At 37.7% G+C, this 8,130-nt stretch overlaps 1 long non-coding RNA gene across 1 annotated transcript; it reads left to right on the top strand.

The window, feature by feature from the left end:
* Window positions 1-6,178: 6,178 nt before the first annotated feature.
* LOC143413456 (uncharacterized) lies at window positions 6,179-7,521 on the top strand. Its single transcript, XR_013094058.1, has 5 exons — window positions 6,179-6,306; window positions 6,450-6,542; window positions 6,671-6,697; window positions 6,947-7,029; window positions 7,135-7,521. It is a non-coding gene; the product is annotated as an uncharacterized LOC143413456 (long non-coding RNA).
* The last annotated feature ends 609 nt before the right edge of the window (window positions 7,522-8,130 follow it).

The following is an 8,130-nucleotide window of genomic DNA, read 5'->3' as shown; positions in this document are numbered from 1 at the left end:
ATAAAGACATGATAACATGGTGTTAAACACAGCGCCAGAAAATCAGATGTATCAGATGTATATTTGCTTCTCCTTCAAGCCCCTGACTGCCTGACTTTGAACAACTGTAAAACTTGCACATGTTTTCTGCACATTTTATTCAGTAACTTACTGACTTACCTGTGTTTGGTTTTAAGACAGTGAAAGAAGAGTTTTCAAATTTTACTAAAAAAAAATAGTTTGATCAGACAATCTGTTCTTGCACTGAGGATGCAACATCAAAACACAGAAGAAGCTTTTCTATATGCAAAAAAAAAAACCTTATTTTCTTTGTAACACTCACTGAAACTGTCAAACTTTTTTGAGCAGAGTCACAGTCACATTACACAGTAACTGGTGGCCACAAGCAAACACTACAAAATAAGACTTCTGTTGCCCAGAACATAAACACTTAAAAGCACTTGAGTCTTAGTTTAGTAGTTTCAGTATCAAAAACAGCAATTGTCACACTGCCAGTGTACTTCAATGTAGTTCATTTACTGGAGGTAAAAACCACTGAATGTGAAATTCCTTTGTTTAAATCATCCTTTATACAAAAAACTTAAACCGCTACACTTTAATACCATCAGTAACACAAAAATATTAGAACTGCCAGCACTAATGTATTCAGGAGACCAATGCATGAGGAGTGAGGAGTGATCAGAGGCACTAAGCGTTCTGACTTATTAGTAGGTTGGCTCCAGCTCAAAGAGTGTAAGCCTGTTTGAGGTGCACAGTGTTTGAAATAAGACAAATTTAAGTACAACTTTATCCTACTATAAAATTAGCCTGTGCAGAGGGAAAATTTACAGCTCAGCAGCATTTTAAAGGGATCACCTGATGCCTCCACTTTGCCTCCAAAGATTCAAACATGAACAAAACTTAAACTGTAACTGAACAAAAATTGTAAATGACATCAAAAAAATCAAAACAAGTTTAATAGTTCAATGACTTTGTAGGTAAGTTTGAATAATGTCTATACCTGAAAGTATGTGGAAGATGCTGTCACCTCAGTTGCCCAAATAACTATTATTATCACTTGCATGCTGATAACAGCTTGCATGTTGTGGTCATGTCTAATAGTTAAAAAAAAAACTTCTGTGCAATCAAATAAATGCTTTGTGTCTTATCAAGCTAAAAGACTTTGTACGTCCTTCAGCACCACTTATTAGGAGATTTGAGTGAGAGCATGTAAATGTTTGAGCTTGTACTGTTGACCCTGTGTGGATCAGAAAAACCCAAAATAACTTAATATTTTTTAAAGACATTAAAGATGTCGAATCATTCACCCTGAAAAAGAACTGTTCAAAAAATCCTTAAAAAATGATGAATGTTTGTAAGCTTATGAACTCAACTGTAGTTTGTACTTAGTTACCACTAGTATTGTAATGATGACTTTCTCATTATTGTTTTATAGAAGTGGCCAATTGTGCATAAACTTTCATTTATCCACAACATGTTTCCTGTTAAAACAACTGACACTTTCCAAGAATTAAGCGATTAAGAAGGAAGGAAATGTTACATACAAAATAAATATGTTAACTTTTTTAAAATTATAATTAGATTCTGTCTGATATAAGTCATTAACAAACATCAGTACCAGCACTTACCATAACATAGAATTATGACTGGAAACAGGACGAAATCTCAAGCTTAAATGCGAAAGGTTATATAATGAAATTGTTGGTAAAGTCACACACACATTGGCGTAATTAGAAACTCTTAATGGTTCTGGTGGATGGGTTATATTTCTAGTCAAGGCTAGCTGTGCTGTAGTAATGGCTGGTCCATTGAGATAAAGTAAGTTGCACTATTTTTTAAACATGAAAGAGATGAAGATATAATTAAACTTCCATTATTTAAATTCAATTGAAATGCCTTAACAGTGCTATTAATTTCATTTTAATAAAATTTTTAACATTCTTGAAAATGTTTTTTAACGATTTCTTTATCCTGAGCTGTTATTAGCCAAGTATAAAGTATAAATTGGGGGAAGTCCAGCCAAGTTTGACGGGGGAGTTCATGTGTGATGTATCTCATGACATGCATACTATGTCACGATGAATGTCCAACGTGAAACAAATGCAAAAGCAGAGCATAAGATCACCAGTGGTTGATAAATATGAAAATCAAAACAGTTGGGATTAATAAAAAAAAAAATTTTTTAAACGTACAGACGTCATTAGTCACCTTATGTGTTGCATTTCATTGAGACTGGCTCACTGGTTAAGGGGGAGATAGGATCCATACACACGTATACATAATAAACTACAATCTTAATAGTAAGTATATAGTAACCAAAAAATAGTCCAAAATGTATTTTTCCCATTGCATTCCTGCTTTGTTTTGTTTGTTTTTTGGGGTTTTTTTAAGTTAAGCAGTGTCAGTTGCCTTAGCCAATGCTAACACTGGCTACCTTGTTGTAACAGCACTGAAGGACTGTTAAGTGATTGAAGGACAGCCGTGGTGAAATGATGAGACCTGTGCGATGATGGCACAACATCTTACCTCTCTGTCTCAGCTGCCTGGACAGGACAGGACTTACCTGTCACTGATCGGCAGACTGCTGCACAGGCTACAACATAAAAAAGTGTTTTTATATTACAGGTAGTAATCTTCACACATGCAAATTAACTCTCGCACAGGCAAAATTTAATTTGCTAGTACTAAAGTGAATTATCTCTCATCCTCATTTTTGTTATCATTCAATGTGTTCCATACTAGCTCTAGGAGCACATAAAGGTTGGCTTTGTGTTATTTTTAGTGGGTCGGTCATGGACAGAACTTTGATGCTGATCCTGTCAGGCCTGCAGGCTTTCCTGCTCATCATTGCCTTTACTTCTTCTGCTTCTGCAGCTGCTCTGGTCACAGTGGGTAGTTTCACAACAGCATTCAAACATGAAATGACAGTCAGTCGTATTTAAAATATATAGCTGATAATGCGCTAATAACATTAAAAAAATTATATCTGCTATGTGCAATTATATATTTGTGATGAAGAGGGAAGTTTAGAAAAGCTAGTGTAAGACTGATTAGAAAAGAAGAGACAGTTCTATAGTCTAGATTGAGAGCATGTGGCTGGTAAACATGTTTGGTTTTGACAGTTTTATCATATTTCAGTAAAGACCTGAATCTATTCTTGCAAGCGTTGATATGTAACATGTTAAACCTATCTACAAGAAAATCTGTTTGCTTTGTAACACCAACAGTCAGAGCATATCCACAATATGTTACTAGTGTTCAGTAAGACTGGGGGGTCTTTGTCAAGCAAAGATCAAAGTCATCAATAAGAACAGGATGGACAAAACTGGTACATGTACACTACAAGACTGATAAAGTGAGGGGAACTGCAGGGGAACTAATCAGCATGTGAATGATGGTGGAATGTGGAGTGAACAACTGAGGACCTCTGGTGGGTGAAATCGGTGTTGCAAGGAAACAGTCATAAATGACCACCAAGGGTATGACAGAAATATTCAGCACAGACCAAACTGGCTTACATAATTGATGAGGCTGTGCTCATGTCATATGTGCCACCCCTACATGTCATATGTAAAGATTAAAAACTGCACTCAAAATGTAATGCAATGTACATAAAATTTGAGTTTCATACTGTAATAATGCATAAATTAATAGACAACCAGCTCCAAAACTACACTTTTGATTTCAAAATTAAGGAAGAAAATATGGCAGAAGAATTGGAAAACAAACATTTTTTGGTTAACATGATTTTTAAAAAATGGACATCGTGACATGGGCGTCGTGTAATTTTCATCAAGATTCAGAAAACAGTCTGCAAGTGAGCACAAAAGCAGAGTCAGTCTGACTTATTTTTAGTTGGTCTGTCTTTATTTTTAACTATTGTATACAAAGTGAAGCATTTTGAGGTAACATCCTTTCACATATACACATATACATTCCTCGGAGTTGTTAAATTTGTTGATATTTACTTGTCTTGCATTAGCCTAAGTCAGGGGTAGGCAACTCCAGGCCTCTAGTGCCGGTGCCATTCAGGTTTTAAATCTCACCCTGGGTCAACACACCTGAATCAAATGCTTAGTTCATTACCAGGCCTCTGGTGAACTTCATGACATGTTGAGGAGGTCATTTAGAAATTTGAATGAGCAGTGCTGGATCAAGGACATATAAAACCTGCAGGACAGCGGCATTCAAGGCCTGGAGTTGCCTACCCCTGGCCTAAGTAGATGCTGTAGTGGTCTGTCTTAGTGTATCTATGTACTATGACGAAAAGATGGAGTCAGTCCACCTTTATTTTCATTCAGTATAGTTTGTTACATGCAAAATTAAGTATTTATTTGGAGACATTGACACAGATAACAATTTACCTAAAAACTGTCTTTAATAAACATCAAAACAAAGAAGAAGCCTTGTTTATTAATTTATTTATTATCAGCTAATGAAAAATGGAAAGGAAAAATGTGGTAAATACTCTAACTTTAGTCTCACTAAACTTACTGTAACTTTCCATCTTGTTTATAGTCATATCCAGGATGTGATATAAAACATATTATCCAATATTTCTTATGCAAAAGCTACTGGAAAATTACATGTTTACCATTTACAATATTTCTTGTAAAAACCTAAATACACTCTTACTGCTTCCAGGTGTGTCTTACACAATGCCAAGGAGGAAAAACATCAGCAATAATCCTAGAGAAGCTGCGGTTGCTTCCTATCAATCTGGGAAGGATTAAACACCATTTCTAAATAATAAGTCCATCATTTTTCCAGACGTGGCTGTCTGAATAAGTTCACTGCAAGGCCAATCATGCAGACAAACTTCAGATAAAGAAAAAAGAGCCTCAGACTCTAGAGACATTAGTTAACATTTTAAATGTATGCTAATAAGTACAGTTTGGTTTGTTTGGAGTGGTTTCTGTCACAGTTTCGTCAAAAAGGGCCCAGATGCAGAAGCCACGGACAACAAGGAAACAAAACTAAGCTTTAATTAGGTCAGGTATAGAAACAAAATAAAACAAAATCCAGAGTGAAAAAGGGACTGTGAACATCCTCATGAGATCCACAGAGGAACAAACCCAGCTTATCTGACGAAGATATAATGAATGACGCCACTATAGATACACACAAGGTAATCAGAGGAAGTAAACACAACTGGGGGAAACAGGGCACAGGCGAACAGGATCTAGAGAACAACAAAGGGGAGTAAGACTAAATGCAAAACACAGGATCGTGACAGCTGCCAGGAGAGAGCCGCGTCTTTCTAAAAGGAACATGGCAGCACAGGGACGATGTCCTCTAGTGAGACAAGACCAAAGTGGAGACATTTGGACATCATGCACAGCCCTGTGTTTGGCAAAATCACACACAGAATATCAACACAAGGATCTCATACCAACGTTTAAGCATGTTGATGGTGGGGTGATGGTTTGGGCTTGTTTTGTAGCCGCAGGAGCTGGGCACCTATCAGTTACTGAGTTGATTAGAACTCAAATATATGAGAAAGTGTAGAGTCAAATGTGAGACTAACTGCGGGACAGCTAAAGTTGGCCAAAATTGCAAAAGGCCCAGACAAAGTCCAGACCTCAACCGAATTGAAATAATTTGTCAGGACTTTAGAGAGCTGTGCAAAAGCAAATGTTCACAAATAGCACTGTTCTGCTCAGTTAAGCCCTCAACCAGCTTTCTACTGGAAGCCTCATCCAAGCACTGACACTTGCATTTCTATGCCTACGCACTTTTTAACTCTAACTTCTAAGTAATAGTAGACTAGTGTTTGCACCACAGACACTCACCTAATGCATCAGATGGATGCATTGTGAACAACTCAGGGTTCAGTATCTTGTCCAGAGGTACTTTGTGACGCAGATAAGTGGGGCGAATTCTCCCACAAACATCTACTTCAAATTATTGTTTCTAAAGGGGACTCTACAAGTTAGCCAGTTGAGTTCTAGGAAAACATTCTTCTGTGGATAACTGCATGTGCTGAAAAGTCAGAAGAGAGTCAGCATTATGAAAATATGTGCATGTGTATGGACGAATTAAATGCCTCGATTCTGCCTCTATCAGATATCGGATTTCAGAATCTTTATTGTAAACTCCCTCCTCTCTGTCCACGTAGAAATGATTATTTAGCAGGGATTATATAAATACTGGAGTGTTTCACAACTGCATTACACTCCTCAGTTCACCATGGACAGAAAAGTGCTGCTGCTCCTCTTGAGTCTGCAGGTTTTCCTGCTCATCACAGCCTTCACTTCCACAGATGCAGCCACACTGCCAGACGATCAGAAACAATCTCTGGATGTGGTAAGAAGTCATAAACTTTGGGAACTGCTGGATACATATTAATGCATGTTTCATGTTGTTGCATTAGATGCTTTATTTATTTATTATTTTTTCCTAAATTTTCTAAGACCAATAGTGAATAAAGCATTCTCTTGTTGGTGAAGGGAATAACCAGGGATGACAGACGAAAGGGAAGAGAAAGAGTCAAACGACAGTCCTGTTCCTCGAGGCCTGGTGGATGTTCCCTCCTTGGCCAAGTAAGACCAGATTTCTTTATTTTTTCATTCACAGTAAAATTAATGGATCTAATAATAAACTCACCATTAAAGAGATTGTCTTGCATATAAATGACACAAATTAATTATTTGTTGTTGTTTTGCCACAGGCCAACCCTAATATTCCTGGTAATAAGGTAAACTTACCACAGATGTCTGCAAGTAGCATAAACAAGTGAAATGAGGTGTCTAATGGGAGGCACTGTGCATTGTATATTTGTGTGCATGCTACAGATTTAAAAAAAAAAAAAAAAACTGATTTAGAAGTTTAGATGTTGCCAAAAGAACATCTCACTCAGGCAGCGCTGCTTTCATGTCTAACACGTGCAGCCTGTGGAAGCAGGCTGTGTTGTAATCACACTCTGTTTCTCTCTCTGGTTTTACAGAATGGTAAAACAACATCAATGCCTCCCCGGGCCGTTCTGAAGAAAACCTGAAATGTTTTTTTCGATACACAAAACAAAAAAAAGTGAGCAAAAAAGAACTCATCTATGCACTCAGGAAAACTGCTATAGTAACTGATCTATTACAACCAGTCAAATGTTAAATACGTTTTTTTCTGTGTGTGTCTCAGTGATCAGAAGAAAACCAGATGACCCACCGGAGAGCTGAAAACTGAGACCTTTACCGACTACATCTTCCTTCGTTACAAGAAATGTTTTTCGTTGTTTCCATGTACTATTATGAAGGCAATAACCAGTGATGCTTTGCATGATGTAAGAAATCCCTATATTCTTCACTGATATGTATCTGCATTAAAAGAATCAATAATCCCCAGTATACATTTGCACTTATCACACCTGACTGAAGGAAAGCATGAAGCATTCAAACTTGCAGAAAGGTTTTATGGCCTTACTCATGTTCTTCATTGAAATAATAAGCTTTCTCCAAGTGCTGTTGATTTCATAACAGTTCACTTTGTGTATTCTGTGCTGCAAAATAAAGCTGACTGAAGTAGAAATTGTCATCTTTGTGCATCATCTTTAACGGTAATAGAAAGCCATGAAGCATTAAACTTTAAAAAAGCTGTCATCGTGTAAGCGCTTGGCTGGGTCAGTAAATCCTGTACAGTTCTGCGTAGTTTTAAAAGCAAAGCAGTGGAGGCACTTGAGGTCTGTATAATGTTTAACTACAGTGTTATTATTTCATTTTGATGCTGCCTCTCAACTTCCTCCTCCCTGTCCACATTGAAATTATAGCTAGCAGGGAGAATACAAATATTCAAGAGTTTCACAGCTGTCTCACACTCCTCAGTTCATCATGGACAGAACTGTGCTGCTGCTCGTGTTGAGGCCCCGTGCAGGCCCCTGCATGCTATGTACCACCGGTAGCTAAATAAAAAAAAGTTGCTGGCATCCAGAAATCCTACCAGTAGCTGGAAAAAGGTGGACTCAAAGACAACACAGAGGCACTAATCATGGCAGCACAGCAACAAGCCCTAAGTACAAGATCCATAGAGGCTGGAGCCTACCACACCAGGCAAGACCCCAGGTGCAGGCTGTGAAAAGATGCCCCTGAGTCAATCCAGCACATAACAGCAGGATGCAAGATGCAAGCAGGCAGGGCATAC

The sequence above is a fragment of the Maylandia zebra genome, linkage group LG18 (genome assembly GCF_041146795.1).
Source record: "Maylandia zebra isolate NMK-2024a linkage group LG18, Mzebra_GT3a, whole genome shotgun sequence".
NCBI classification, from domain to species: domain Eukaryota; kingdom Metazoa; phylum Chordata; class Actinopteri; order Cichliformes; family Cichlidae; genus Maylandia; species Maylandia zebra.
The sequence above is the reverse complement of the archived record's forward strand: the minus strand, read 5'-3'. Positions and strand labels throughout refer to the sequence as shown.